At 34.8% G+C, this 16412-nt stretch overlaps 1 long non-coding RNA gene across 2 annotated transcripts; it reads right to left on the bottom strand.

Annotated features, from left to right (window-relative positions):
- Nucleotides 1-9988: 9988 nt before the first annotated feature.
- LOC104119969 (uncharacterized) lies at nucleotides 9989-12477 on the bottom strand. Of its 2 annotated transcripts, XR_011412777.1 has the most exons (4): nucleotides 12120-12477; nucleotides 11649-11722; nucleotides 10807-10900; nucleotides 9989-10521 (listed from the first exon to the last, which is right to left on the bottom strand). It is a non-coding gene; the product is annotated as an uncharacterized lncRNA (long non-coding RNA). The 2 variants fall into 2 exon arrangements; XR_011412776.1 differs by having other exon boundaries at nucleotides 9991-10521; nucleotides 10807-11722.
- Between the last annotated feature and the right edge of the window lie 3935 nt (nucleotides 12478-16412).

Genomic DNA, 16412 nt, shown 5'->3' with positions numbered 1-16412 from the left:
TGGAATAACTGCCTGTGGCAAATTGCGACCAATTATTCAGTGTCAATTATTCAAATCGGTTCTTGACCCAATCTTTATCCTCAATCTCGGCTTCAACAATGATCCGAAGAGAGGGAATCTCAACTTCGTTCCAATTTTCTATTTATTTTCTTATAAGCCTTGTCTTCAAAACATTCTGCTTCTTGATTCCTTATTTCGGGGTCTGACAGCATTTTGGGATCCGGGCATGAAGTCCGCAAGCATGTCATGTTATTAAAATCTGCATTAAGAAAAGAGACATTCTTGGACAATGAAATATTAATTTCATTTGATTTTTTTTAACTTTGTTTTTGAATTTTAAAGATAGAAAGGTTACATCGGAAAGTAAAACAATAAAGTAAAACATCTGGATCACACCCTGAGATAATCCGGACGCAGAAAGGATAGCAAGACTGGCTACCGAAACTCCCGTTTGATGGGGAACTTTCAAGCTTGGCGACCGTTTTTCGGCTTTTCTTCTGTCTCGACAATGGCTGCAATGACCTTCAATGCCAGATCAAATTCCTCATCTCTCCAATTTCTGTTTATCAAACCCTCTGAACGGTGTGTGATGTGGCATTAAAGGCAACATGACTCCAGATTCGGCCCGTTTTTAAACCATTTTCGACCATATCCCCAATTGTGATAGCCTCGGCGAACGGTCTACCCATAGCAGACATTATGTTCTGCAAGTAGTCCGCCTCTTGAGCCTGTAGGAAAACCATAGCCATATATACTTCGTCCATTTGAGGCTTTACCCTGGCGGCTTGCTCACGTCATTTGACATCATATTCACAAAAATATTCCGCGGTTTTCTAGACACAAAGTTCTCTTTTTAGATTTTTCACTCTTGCTTTTTTTTTTGTCACTCTTTTCTTTTCTTTTCTTTTTTCTCACTCAGTTTATTTAATGGCTATGATCGAATCTGATGGGGATTGCCTACGTATCATAACGTCGCATGAATCAGATCTTGCATAGTTCGTGAGAAGATCAGGAATAGTAAATAAACTAACTCTTTTCTTTTACTCATATACAAAACAGACCACGAAAGCTTCTAACAAGGAAAATATTTTTGAATTTTGAATTATTTAATTATTTTTTTGTTAAATTTTTAAAAGAAAAACTTCTTTAAGAATAAAGAAAATATTTTTGGATTTTGATTTTTTTTAATATATATATTTTTATTTTTTTTGTTTTTGCTAATTTTTAAAAGAAAATATTTTTTTTTGGATTTTGATTTTTTTTTTTTAAAATCTTTTTAAAAGAAAGACTTCTAAAGAAGAAAGAATTTTTTTTTGAATTTCTATTTTTATTTTTATTTTTCCGAAGAAAGACTTCTAAAGAAGGAATAAAAACATATTTTTAGATTTTGATTTTATTTTCCTTTTCGAATGAAAGACTTCTAAAAAGAAAGAAAATATTTTATTTTTTTGGGATTTTCTAAGGAAAGACTTCTAAAGAAAATATTTTATTTTTAAAATTGGGGCCGAAACCGATGAGGTTTGCGTACGTATCTCACATCCGGTGAGAATCAGACCCGCGTAGTTCAGTCAGTTTTGACACAAAAGGGAAAACATGATTTTTTGACTCATTTTGAAATGACCTTTATTTTTCTCTTTTTGTTTTTCAAAATATCGGCAGAGTTTAAGAATCTTTCAAATAACTTGGTTTTTTAGAACCGGGTGAATTTTCCTTTTTCCTACCCCGCTCTTGGTTTTTCTTGATTTTTCTCCCCTATACTAGAAGTCGATCAATATGCAAGCCGAAACAAATAAATGCACAAATAGCACGTAGGATGCATCAGGATAGTCTTTTATTTTTTGGGTACACCTGTCCTAGACGGACCCAACCCCTATGTTGAGTCCCCAAAGTCAAATGCACATGATACAAATAAACGTTCCTACTAGGGATCCGACATGATGCTATGTTATTGTATGTTTAAAATCCTAGGGGAGTGTTTTAGACCTAGCTTACCCAAGCGGACAGCTCGAGCCGAAGTGGGGGCAACGTACTGGGAGCATGAAAGTCTACCAGGCCTAGTTGCCGATCCAACCTCGTTCTATTTGGTATGACCTCTAACAGAAAGTGGGCCACGCGCACGTATGCACCATAAATTCAGATGACTCTGAAGAAAGGCATAAGAAGGCAGTTTATATAGTTCAAATAATATCAAAGCGGTAAATGAGCGGCAATTAACACAATAGGCCCAAAAAACAGTAATATCAACAATCAAGAAATCCAAGTATAGATCATATTACAAGCTCAAATTCTGAACCTTGAACCAGAGGTTCTGGGTTCTTTTCCCCAGCAAAGTCGCCAGAGCTATCACACCTTCTTTTTACCCCCCAAAAGATATGTATTATGGATTATTATGGGTTAAAGAGGTTTTCCAATTAAAGTGACAAATTTGAATAGGGATTATTTTATTTACAGAGTCGCCACCTGGAATTGATTTTTTGGGTGTTCCAAGTCACCTTTTATTTGAATCCTAGTCAAAGGAAGGTTTGACTCTATTATTATTGGTTTGCGAAAATAAAGTTCGGGTAAGGAATTTTGTTGAACGGGGAGAAGGTGTAAGGCATTCCCCGAGTCCCGTGGTTCTAGCACGGTCACTTTATTGACTACAACTTGGTTTGAATTAATTTTAGATAAACTGTGATTTATTGGTTTTCGTGTTTTATCTATCCATTTTTATATTAAAATATGGAATTATCGTTGAAATGAATCACGTGTGTGAATCCGTTTTGTTTGTTGTGCCAAAATCATGTCACATGTATGTGCACGTAATTAATAGCATTTTTATTATATTTAAGGTTGTTTCGCTCAAAGTTGCGTGAACGCACACCTTGATATTAGTTTTGGGAATCGTAATATGTCACGCGAACGTATACATAATCACGATGATTCAATTAATTAAGAGTACGCCTAAAGCATTCTAGCGCATTCATGATTTGTTTCATTCCTAAGTTTGAGATTATTGTGAAGGCCATGACTTATGGAATTACATTTAATGCAAAATTTCCAATTAAATGAGTTTCCAAGAACAGGTACAATAACTTAGACGAACGTCGAACAAGCATAAGCGACGAATAACATCAAACCTAGTGAACGAAGCTCCAACAAAATCCTCGACCTCGACTATTGACTCCACTTTTTGGCGTGTAAAAAGGGATATTATGAAGTATTTTTGTTGGGTTTTGGGTGATGACTTGCTAGATTTTCGAAAGAAAGACGAATAAAGAATGACACGAGTAGAAATTCCCTTAGCGTAGATGAAGAAAAATAATTTTTCTCAATTTCCTCCTCTCTTTTTTTCTTTTGTCACTCTTTTCTTTTTCACTTAAATTATTTTTTTGTTCTTTCTTTGTTTCGGTTTATTTTTTCACTCAATTTATTTATGGATTTGATCGAATCCGATGAGGATTGCCTACGTATCATGGCGCCGCATGAATCAGGTCATTACGTAGTTCAGAAAGATTTGGAATAAAGTAAATAAACTAAACTCATTTTGTTTTTTTGGATTTTGATTTTTTTTAATTTCCGAAAGAAAGACGTATAAAGAAAATATTTTTGGATTTCGATTTTTTCTTTCTTTTTGAGAATTTTTGAAAATAAAGACTTCTAAAGAAGAAAGAGATTTTTTTTAATTTTTTTTTCGAAGAAAGACTTCTAAAGAAGAAAAAAAATATATATATATTTGGATTTTGATTTTATCTTCTTTTAGAATATATATATATATTTGGATTTTGATTTTATCTTCTTTTCGAATGACAGACTTCTAAAAAGAAAGAAAATATTTTGGTTTTATTTTTTTTATTTGGGATTTTCTAAATAAAGAATTAAAGGAAAATATTTTTGAATTTTTGAAAATTGAAGGCCGAAACCGATGAGGTTTGCCTACGTATCTCACATCCGGTGAGAATCAGACTCGCGTAGTTCGGTAAAACCGAGTATTTTTCTCTTTTGATTTTTATAAAAATTAATCTTTACACCTCACGCTAGACTATTACAAATTCTTAGTAAAAACGGATTATGTGTCCTAAACTAGGAGAATGAACTTTCTTTTTAATATTCCACTCAACTAATTTTCTAAAACCAGTCAACGATGCAAGAAATCATTCCAAATGATATAACAAGTAGCACATAAGTGAACATAATGGTCTCAAAGAGGATACCTGTCTTATACGGACCCGACCTTTGTGCCGAGCCTCGCTAAGTCAAATGCATGTGATGCAAATAAAGCGAACATACTAGGGATATCCGGCATGAGGTTTGTTCTTCTAGGTTTAAATCCTATTGGAGAAGGTATCTAGACTAGCTTACTCGAGCGGACGACTCGAGCCGAGGAGGGTCAGCGTAACGGTAGCATTACTTTCCGGCTTAGCTGGTGGTGATCCCCGCCTAAAACATGTGTGACTAAAAATCCTTCACCGGGGGCAAGCACCTCGGCTATCTCAAAGAAAGCGGGCTATGTCAAGCAATTTATATGTACAATTCAACAATATCAAAGCGGTAAAAGCGAACAAATAGCACATTAGGCCCAAATAAATCACAGTATATTCAAAAATTAATAAAGCCAAATAAAGTCAATGTACAAGTTCGAATTCTTGAGAATCCCCAGCAAAGTCGCCATAGCTGTCACACCCATTTTCTACCCCACAAAATATATGTGTTATGGATTGTTTTGGGTTAAAGAGTTTTTCCAATTAAAGTGATATTTTTGAAGTAGGAATTATTTTATTATTCAGAGTCGCCACTTGGAATTTGATTTTTGGGTGTTCCAAGTCACCTTTTATTTGAATCCATATTCAAAGGAAGATTTGACTCTTTTATTATTGGTCTGCGAAAACAAAGTCCGGTAAGGAATTATGTTGACCGGGGAGAAGGTGTAAGGCATTCCCCTAGTCTAGTGGTTCTAGCACGGTCACTTTATTGACTTAAACTTGGCTTAATTATATGATTTATTACATGTATATAAACCTATAGTGCATTTAATCATTTACCGCTTTTAATTAATTAACCACTTTTAGTGTTTATGGAATTTATTTGAACGAGTCGCGATGTTGCGCACTCGTTATTTTTGTACATATTGTGAATCGCATCACGTGAAAAGCGCCCGCGATTTTCAACATATTTATTTTTTATTATTATTATTTGAAGTTATGATCGGGTCTGTGAGCGGCAGCGGGCAGTGGACAGTGGGCCGGCGACGACGGAGATTTTGGGGGTGAAATGGGTAGGAAACGATAGGTCTCGCGGAGCTCTATCCATTCATGTATGTGCTGTAGGGTGGTGTTGGCCGGAGCTTCAAGAATTTGAGCTAAAAAGTGGCGGCTAAAGTTTCCTAGATCTAAAATTCAAGGAGTTTGAGGGGTTTTGGAAGGAATTGGTTTGGAGATATGGGAAGATGCGGTTGTGGAGATTACATGGTGTTAATTTGGAGGTGTTTGGAGGTGGTCCGCCGCCGGTGGGTGATTTCCGACGGCGGTGGCGGAGAGAAGAGAGAGAGAGAGAGAGAGAGAGAGAGAGAGAGAGAGAGAGAGAGAGAGAGAGAGAGAGAGAGAGAGAGAGAAGAGAGAAAGAGTTATGGGGGAAATGAGGGAATGTTTCGGAATTTTGAGGCTTTAAATACCTCTTGAGAGATCAAATATGGACCATTAGATCAAGGGGTGATCAATAGGTGAGATTTGATCTTGGGTCACTTAATGAAACGACGTAGTTTTGAGGCAAAACTACGGCGTTTCAGACCCTTTCATGGGCAACCCCTTATCTTGCACGTTTGGCCACTTTCTCTTTCAAATTTGGCCCAATTGTTTTCTTAATCCTACTTATTAAACTAAATTTACACAAACAAATAAATTAACTAAGTAACTTATTCAAATGATCAATTAACTAGATTAATTCACCAATTGAATAGTTAGTTAATTCCTAAAATGCACAAATAAAGAAAGAACTATTTTTTGGTATTTTTATGATAGGAAATATGCAATCAAAGACACAAAAATTGGGAAAAATAATTAAAGTAACAAAACACTAATGACTTTAGGAGGTGTTTAAACAGTACAAAAATTAGGTATTCACACTCATAGATAGGAATCTTGTAACTCATAGCTGATAGGCTTGTTTAGTTTCTTTTTTATTAATAGCAGGATCGCAGACCGGAGCCTCGACGGAACCTCACTCGACTCCTCAACTCATCATTCAACCATTCTCCTTTAACTACACGTGACCTGATTCCCCTATAACCCGGGATATGTAGGTTGTCCAAAAATCAGGACTCGATTACACCCTATCTTTTATTTCTTTTCCTTTTGAATAACGGTTTGGTAAAAATTAGTCACATGGCTCACCTAATCTTTGCCTGAAAACTCTTCATGTTTCCAAGCAAAAAGGGGTAGCTGTGAGCACCTAATTTTTTACTATATTTAATATAATATTTTTTAGGTTTGTTACATTTATTTTTATATAGGGTAAGAATTAAAAATAATTTAAAAGGTCAAATTATTACTATTAGTATTATTTTTATTTCTTATCTTTATTTTAAAATAAAATAAATTAAAAAAAACCCAAAAAAATAAATATTTTTTAAATTTTCGGATGGGAATAAAATAATAGGAAAATTAAAAGCATGGAATAAAAAAAATTAAAAGTAAAATTAGGTGGAAATTAGTTTTGTTAAAAAGTAAAAGAAAGTGGAAAATTAAAAAATAATAAAAGTAAAAGAATGTGAAAATTTAAAAAAAATAAAAAGTAAAAGAAAAATGAAATTAAAAAATAAAAGAAAAGGTAGCTGAAAATTTTAATAAAAAAATAAAAGAAAGTGGAAATTTAAAAAAGAAAAGTAAAATAAGTGGAAATTTTTAAAAAAAGTAAAAAAAGTGGAAAATAAAAAAAAGTAAAGTAAAAAAAGTGAGAAATTAAAAAATAAAAGTAAATGAAAGTGGGAAATTATTTTGTTTTTAAAAAGAAGAGAAATGGGATGTGGGAATTCTTTATAATTAAAAAATAATAAAATAATTTTAAAATAAATCTGAAAAAATTCCGAATTTTTTTCTATAAATAGAAGAGAAATGTGAGGAGAAAAGGGGGGAGAAAAAAGAGAAAAAAAAGGAGAGAGAGAAGAAGAAAAAAGAGAGGAGGAATTGAGAGAAATTATTTTTCTTCATCTACGCTAAAAGAATTTCTACTCGTGTCATTCTTTCTTCGTCTTTCTTTCGACAAATCCAGCAAATCATCACCCAAAACCCAACAAAAATACTTCATATCATCTCTTTTTACAAGCCAAAAAGTGGAGTCAATAGTTGAGGTCGAGGATTTCGTTGGAGCTCCGTTCACTAGGTTTGATGTTATTCGTCGCTTATGCTTGTTCGACGTTCGTCTGAGTTATTGTACCTGTTCTTGGAGACTCATTTAATTGGAAATTTTGCATTAAAGGTAATTCCATAATTCATTAACTTCACAATAATCTCAAACTTAGGAAAGAAACAAATCATGAATGCGCTAGAATGCTTTAGGTGTACTCTTAATTAATTGAATCATCGTGATTATGTATACGTTCGCGTGACATAATTACGATTCCCAAAACTAAAACCAAAGTATGCGTTCGCGCAACTTTGGGCGAAACAACCTTAAATATAATAAAAATGCTATTAATTGCGTGCACGTACACGTGACATGATTTTGGTACAATAAATAAAATGGATTTACACACGTGATTCATTTCAAAGATAATTCAATATTTTAAAATAAAAGAGGATAGATAAAACACGGAAACCAATAAATCACAGTTTATCTAAAATTAATTCAAGCCAAGTTGTAGTCAATAAAGCGACCGTGCTAGAACCACGGGACTCGGAGAATGCCTTACACCTTCTCCCCGGTCAACAGAATTCCTTACCCGGACTTTATTTTCGCAGACCAATAATAATGGAGTCAAACCTTCCTTTGATTAGGGATTCAAATAAAAGGTGACTTGGAACACCCAAAAGATCAATTCCAAGTGGCGACTCTGTAAATAAAATAATTCATATTCAAATTTGTTACCGTATCTCATTTTTGTGTTGTGATGGAACCTTGCTCGTTATTAAGAGACCTATTAGCTTTATTGATAAATAGATATGAAATGTTTTTTGGATATGACTGAGATGAGAGCTGGGAATAAGAATATTTTTATTGCTTTTGCTATATTGTCTCCGTTCTCTTTTAATCTGCCAAATTCGCTAGGAACAAGTTAGTCACAATTTTATTTTTATTTTATAACTTAGTGGTATAATTGACCTTGTAAATAATTTAGCTAAAAGATTTCATATTCCTTCCATAACCATATATCCATAAATCATGGCCTCAAAATAATCTCAAACTTAGGAAAGAAACAAATCATGAATACGCTAGAAAAATTTTAGACGCACTTTAAATATTAGCCCATGTGTTCATACCCGAACCTTGGATTGATATGCTTATATAATAAAAGGATCATGTGCACATTCCGCGTCTCGATACCTTTAAATTTAAAATAATTATATTATAACCACGTGTACATTCCGTACCTTGGTTTAACATTTAATTTCAAAGAAGTACCTTGTGTGCGTACCGCATCTTAGTGAACACAATTAATAAAATATAATAATTAATTAAGTGATAATAGGTAAACCATAATCAATAAAAATACAAGAATAGCCAAAAATTGATTTTAGCTCGACATAAGTCAATAAAAGCGACCGTGCTAGAACCACGGGACTCGAGAGGTGCCTCACACCTTCCCCTCGGTCAATAGAATTCCTTACTCAGTCTTCTGTTTTCGTAGACCATAAATAAGGAGTCAAATCTTCCGTTTGATGAGGGATTCAAATAAAAGGTGACTTGGAACACCAAAACTCAATTCCAAGTGGCGACTCCAAATAATAAATAATCCCATTTCAAATCGTCACTTTAATTGGAAAAACTCTTCTAACTCAACCTCGTAATAAGGTTTGTGTGGCAAAAAAGAGGTGTGACAGTCCGTGCAGCACGTGAGTTGTCCGTGCTGATTCAGGTATGATATTATAGCACGTCAGTAGTCCATGCAGCACGTGAGTTGTCCGTGCAGCACGTGAGTTGTCCGTTCTTATAGCGCTTGGGTTGTAGGAGCCTCTCATGAGTCTATACACTCCCATTGAGCGCAGTCGACTATAAACATGGATCAGGCTGCACGCCGCAGCAGGTATTGTATAGCGCTGAGTGATTGAGTGTGGTGAGCACAGTGAGAGAGAATGCGAGACACTGAGATTGAGTACACTCAGACTGTGAGTACATGAGTGCAATCTCTGAGATACATTGCATTGATATGCACACATGACATATATGCTTAGAGGTGTATTTTTTTCATGTTGTACGGTATCATATTATTCATGATTTTTCACACATGTTGACAGATGGGCATAGTGATGCATTTATTTTACACTGGTTATCTGGGAAAGCAAATGAGATATTTTATTTACTATTGAAATGATTTTTGGAAGAATTACTGTTCTCAAATTATTCATATTTTTGGCAACTTCGGCAAACGATTTGGGTTTTCACTGATTTATTTGAAAGGAAGAACTATTATTTGTGAAATCATGTTTCGACTAAGCATTTTTATCTATGTGTTTCTTCTGGTACTATTTGCTTTATGTTGTTATGGACTGTTGTGGTTTTGGACCCGACCTTGGTAGAAGCTCGTCACTGCTTTCAACCTACGGCTAGGTTTGTTACTTACTCAGTACATGGGGTCGGTTGTACTGATACTACACTTCTGCACATTGCGTGCAGATATTGGCTATCGTTGTTGCTGTGCTAGATAGTTGCGGGATCTGAAGATGTACTTGCGTTCTTGTTGTAGCTGCCTCTTGTTCAAGGTAGCATTAGATTTATAAAAGCTCTGTTTATGTATTATTCAAACAGACTATGTATTTATTTCATTTTCGCTTTGTACACTCTATTTTTAAAAGCTCATGATTTGTACTACCAGTTCTTGGGGAGATGTATTGGTTTTAGATATTTTCTTTTAATTAATTTCATTGGAATTTGATAGATGAAAATTGGTTTACCTAACGAGTTGGGTTAGGTACCATCACGACTAGTGGGATTTTGGGTCGACAATCAACCTCAAAAACACTAAAAACTACCGGTTATAAAATTTTAATATATCTTTTTCTCTCTCCAGGTTTTATACAGTACAATAGCAACAAGTAGGCACACCTCAGATTTTTCAATTCATTTAACCCGTCAAGGGGGCTACGACAACCTCAGATACTAAAACAAATCGGTTATAGAATTGGAAAAGTAGAAAATGATTCTCTTTAGTGGAGCACCACAAACTACAATAGTTTGTTTAGAGGCACATAAAATACCTGAATTTAGTTCAACAAATTAACTGTAGCAAAACTTCCTCACATAACCAACATATCGTCCATGTTGTTACCAACATTACAGACTCATGCCAAGATGCAAATCATGATTCGGCTTCATCCCTGTCTCAGCCATCTAGGAATGAAATAAATTAACTAAATTAGAAGCTAATGAATAGTTACATATAGGTAAGTTTAATCGGTAAAATAAATGAGGTACCATTTTAGTCCTTCTTTCAGAATTAAGGAACCTAAAAAAATATCTTCCAAAATATATCTAGGAACGTAACTAACCACTTCACAGATCATCTCCAACAAATTTTGCGCCTTCCTTCCGGAGATGGAATAGAAGAGACTATTTTAAACCGAGACATTCATATCACCATTACTCGAAGGAATGAGTAATAAAGAAGCACAATACCTTATTAACAATATATGCAACACCAAAGAAATTGTGTCTTCCTTTCTCTAGGACTTCAAGGAGAGAAGTGATGGCACATTATTTTTTTGTTCTTCTGCATAACAAATCATTACAAGATGTCAACAAATCAGTTATCAATCTAAAAATGTTAGTTTTCTATTTGAAAAACGCTATAGGCACATCTCGTAAAAAAACAATGCATAAGCTTGTCATTTATAAAAGGGTGCAAGGAAATAACAGGAAATCTCCAACATAGCCATCGAGTAGTTGATCTTATTCTTTTTTGCTTCTGAAAGTAAGTGCCACTTCTTCAACATACTCCTGGAAATTACTTAATAGAGTGGTGTCACACCTCCTTTTTACCCCCAAAAGATATGTATTATAGATTATTATGGGTTAAAGAGTTTTTCCAAATGAGATATAATAAAGTGAGATAGAAGTGGACTTTTTTTTGTGACTTTTATTTCCTTAAATTGTCTTCAAAGGCTACAGTCTAATGAAACAAGTGGATCTAAATACACATAAATAACAAAATTTTAAAAAATTCGTCTTGACTTTGCGCTACACTAAACTGGACAATATGCCTAACTCAATTCACCCAACTTTTATATAGGTTTACCAAATGGCCATTCCTCCTAAAATTATTTACTCAAATCTCGACTTAGGCCGTAGGGATTTTGCACCTCATAAACAAGCTTAAAAATATTATCATTTTCATCTTGAACAAAATTAACGAAGCCGAACTTACTTAATGAGAACATATCTATACAATGAGATTATTCATTTAAGACTAAGATGAGTTGAAATATATAGTAAAGAACAACCTAACAAAGTATAATTACCTCAACCAAACACAAAGTTGATAGACATGATGTACTGCACTTGATCACGAATTTGGTAATGTCTACGACTTAAACTGCAAAAAACAAAACTAACGAACCTAACAAATGGGATAAGAATTGCAAAATTAAGATCTTTAAATAATTCACAAAGTATGACTAAAGGAAGACTACCACTCCTAGTATATTGATTCATATGAGAAAAACCAAAAAGTAACTTAGGAAATATTTACATATTATTATTATCTCCGTTAGTCTATTCTATTGAATCATCCGATTCCCTCGTATATTATGCATAGAAATACACACATCTAAATAGCTTAGATATTCTTTGAACTAATTTAGTGAAACATATCAAATCAAAAGGAAACTTCACAACAAATCATTCAAGGAGGAACAAGAGATGTTCAAAATAATTATCTCATTCATCATCGTCAGATATTATTAGCAAAAGGAAAATGGGGAAGAACGGACCTTAAGGAGATTTTAGTATATATAGAAAGAATCTGGAATACAACAACTTCCGGCGACTGAATTAGATCAATAAAAGTGAACCACGACCAAAACACGAACCTCAACGGCAATAAACTCGAGCAAACCCGCAATCTTTCGAACTCGGACCACAAAGATAGAATTTTTGTTTCTTTTGATAAAAGGAAAACAGAGGTGGTGCCTTTCTTTTTGAACTAGAGCTTCATCTGAAGAAGAAAGTCATACTTTTTCCTTTATGTTTTCTCTCAATTTTCGTCCTTTTCTTTTTTCTTCTGAAGTGTGTTATATAGATGTGTATGTTGTATAACTGATGTGAGGAAGTGGTGAGAAGAGTGGGAGAAATGGGAAGCGATGGGTGGATATGTGGGGATACGTGAGGGATATGTGGGAAAATGGAGATTACGGTATTTTATTTTTAAAGTAAAAATCATATTTTACATAAAGTTTGATAACAAACTTTATCACTTTAACGTGATTTTACTTCATTTTTGATTTTATTTTTGTGTTTTATTTTAAAAACTAATTAAATTATGAAGATAATAAGAATAACCAACAATTCTTACAATATAAGAAAATTAAATATTTACATGTACTTTAAATGATACTAAGAAAGATTCTATAGCTTGCTTAATAAAAATACTAATTAAAAGAAAGCAAATATATTTGTTTTTTGTAAAATTTCCTTTTCTCTTTATAAATAGAAACAAAGTTTGTACTATAAGTATGTGAATATATACTTTTTTTTGTAATTATTAATTTTTGTCAAATAAAATCTATTAAAAGTAAGACAAAAATTTAAATATTAAGACTAGACCTAAAAGATATATTTACACTAAAATAGTATTGAATTTGGGTGTGGTAAAAAAATAGTTGTTCACAGTATGCCCCTCTTTGCTTGGAAACATGAAGAGTTTTCAGGCAAAGAAAATAAACAAGGTGATTGATTTTTGACCTCACTATTATTTAAAAAGGAAAAGAAGATAAAAGAAAGATATGTGACCGAGCCTTGGTTTTAGGCAGCCTACATATCCCGGGTTATAAGGGAATCAGGTCACGTGTAGTTCAGATGAAAAATGACTGCTAGAGTATGCTTAGATGGAGAGCCGAGCGAAGTTCCGTCGAGGTTCCGATCCGCGGTTCCTACTATTACATCAAAAATGAAAAGAAAATTACATACTCTTGAAATCTAAGAGTTACAAATTCCTATCTAAATGCCATTTGGACTCTTGTCTTGATTCTTGACTTGCTTCCCCCATTGACTTTAGACTGAAACTTGATGCTCTCGATGCAACAGACTATGAAATATTCTCACATGCTTGTTTCTTGATCAGATGATGAGAAGATGTATCTTGAGACCCTATGTCTCCACATGCATTATGTCAAAACTGGTTGCGGCTGGTGTTGAGATCAAACGTTCTATTTTTTCTGGCGAGAGCTAGAATCTTATATTTGCACATCCAATCCGTACTTTGCAGAAAAACCTACAAACCATCAGAAACAAACAAAACGAACAAATATTTTCTTCCCCAGCTTGGACTAGAAATTTTTTGTGAGTTATTGAAAATACAATAAACTATCTTTCCATTGCAAAATAAATAATTGAAAAAAAATGAGAGATTTGTTTTTATAATATTTTATAATAAGGATTGTCGTACCCTATGTTAACAAGAAGGAAGGCAACCAGGGAATGTAGTATCCTGTGTTAACAATAAGATGAGGCTCGTGGTAGTGTAGGATGCTACTAGGGAATGTCGTACCCTATGTTTGCAACAAGAAATGCAACCAGGGAATGTAATATCCTGTGTTGGCAATAAGATGAGGCTCGAGGCACTTTAGGATTCTACTAGGGAATGTTGTACCCTATGTTTGCAATAAGAAATGCAACCAGGGGATGTAGTACCCTGTGTTAGCGATACAATGAGGCTCGAGGCACTTTGGGATTCTACTAGGGAATGTTGTACTCTATGTTTGCAACAAGAAATGCAACCAGGGGATGTAATACTATGTGTTGGCAATAAGATGAGGCTCGTGGCACTCTAAGATGCTATTAGGGAATGTCGTGCCCTATGTTAGCAATGAGAAATGTAACTAGGGGTTGTAGTACATTGTGTTGGCAATAAGATGAGGTTTGTGGCACTCTGAGATGCTACTAGGGAATGTCGTACCCTATGTTGGCAATGAGAAATGTAACTCGGGGATGTAGTACCCTGTGTTAGCGATAAGATGAGGCTCGTGGCACTCTGAGATGCTACTAGGGAATGTCGTGCCCTATGTTAGCAATGAGAAATGTAACCAAGGGATGTAGTACCCTGTGTTGGCAATAAGATGAGGCTCGTGGCACTCTGAGATGCTACTAGGGAATGTTGTACCCTATGTTGGCAATGAAAAATGTAACTAGGGGATGTAGTACCCTGTGTTGAAGATAGGGTATTGATTCCCTAAAATTAAACTAAAAATAGCATGATTATATGTATATTTGAAGAAAATCAAGGATTTTGAGAAGTTCACTTGGTGGGGTTCGTCCCTTCACGAACTGTTTCCTAAAACTGTTCAGTTCCTACTTTGAACAAAGAAAAATTCGTTAGTTTTAAAATGGTGGTCAGTTTGTGGCCTTGATTTCTTGGGTGACTTGACCTTGCGTCCATTACACTTGTTAGAAAAACTAACTTCGTCGATTTTCGTACAAATTGTCGGGAGATTCTATCCTTACTTTCTGGAGATCTTCTTTCTTAGCATCGAAATCTGACTATTTTGCGCCTATCACCATTTGTGTTTATGGTGCAAACAACCTTGCTCCCAAAAATTTTTAACTGAGTAACTTTTGTTGACCCTTAGAACATTGTTCAGTCCTTCCAGCCTTTTGCTCGTCAAGGAAAATCACATATGGCTTTATGTCTTTGCCCATACGGTTTATGCCCAGTAATCTTTGCTTTATATAACGGGGAAACTGTAACCAATTTTGCGGCCTTTTGTTTGCTTTGCTTTGACAAGATTATACTGAAAGGGACTCAAAAATTTAATGCAAAAGAAAATAAGAAGGTGAACTAATAGGTATTACAACTTAATCAAGAAGTGTCTCTTTTAGAGGAAAGAATAAGAAAGGACTTCAATGAACATGACATGCCCTTTGGAATGGATGCCCGATCCGTTTGAACCGTCTAATTCTCGAAATTTGTTGTAAACTTAACTTTGACACTGAGTTCTTTGTCTTGACCATGCTTGTGTCGGGATGTACGAAGCCTTAAATCGATCAATGATGCCCTTTGTGGGTTTTCACCATTTGACCTCTCTCATTTGTTTTCTCTCAACTCACCATTGTCTTATAGTGCCCGTGAAGGTTTTCACCAATAAGACTCTCTCATTTATTTTTCTCTCTTTACAATGGTTGAGGCATCACCCGTAGTATACTGACTTAGCATTCTCGAAAGTTGATCAGAAGGTCTTAGCAGGGAAAGGTAAAAAGAACTATTCAACTGAATTACAACTTTTGGAACCATTTTGATGGATCAACCATCGAAAATAAAATAAAATCATGCCCCAGTGTCTTTTTTGAATACTGGGAAATGTGGATTTTTGTTTTGGTGTGACCGAGCCCCAGAGTGAGGCTGCCTACGTATCCTTTCGGAATCAGATCGGACGTAGTTCAATTTACATGAACTTGTTTTGATTTTCTTTTTTGAAGTACATTGGTTCCAAAAGAGGGGAAAACAAAGAAATATAAACAAGGCTTCAAAGGGATAACTAGGGTTGACCAGTGTTTGGGTAGAGAGAATGATAGATTTTCGTCATCCCAACCTAAGAATGCTAAATATAAGAATGCCCTAACAGATCCATGTCAGACATAGTATCTCTTGACTGCATCTGCATTGACGGATATATCAGTCACCTTTCCTTCTATATCTGCCAAGTGTAGAGCTCCTTTTGACAATACTTTCTTGACGAGGTAAGGACCTTGCCAATTCGGAGAGAACTTTCCTTTTGCTTCTTCCTGGTGCGGAAAGATACGTTTCAAAACAAGTTTTCCTACCTCGAATTGTCTTGGGCACACTTTCTTATTGTAAGCGCGTGCCATTCTTTGTTGGTATAACTGACTAAAACAAACTGCCGCCAAACACTTTTCATCAATCAAACTCAACTGTTCCAATCGGGACTTCACCCATTCAGTGTCCTCAATCCATGCTTCAACAATGATTCGGAGAGAGGGAATCTCAATTTCAGCAGGTATGACCGCTTCAGTTCCATAAACAGATAAGTAGGGCGTTGCGCCAACTAATG

The sequence above is a fragment of the Nicotiana tomentosiformis genome, chromosome 12 (genome assembly GCF_000390325.3).
Source record: "Nicotiana tomentosiformis chromosome 12, ASM39032v3, whole genome shotgun sequence".
In the NCBI taxonomy this organism is placed as follows: domain Eukaryota; kingdom Viridiplantae; phylum Streptophyta; class Magnoliopsida; order Solanales; family Solanaceae; genus Nicotiana; species Nicotiana tomentosiformis.
The sequence above is the reverse complement of the archived record's forward strand: the minus strand, read 5'-3'. Positions and strand labels throughout refer to the sequence as shown.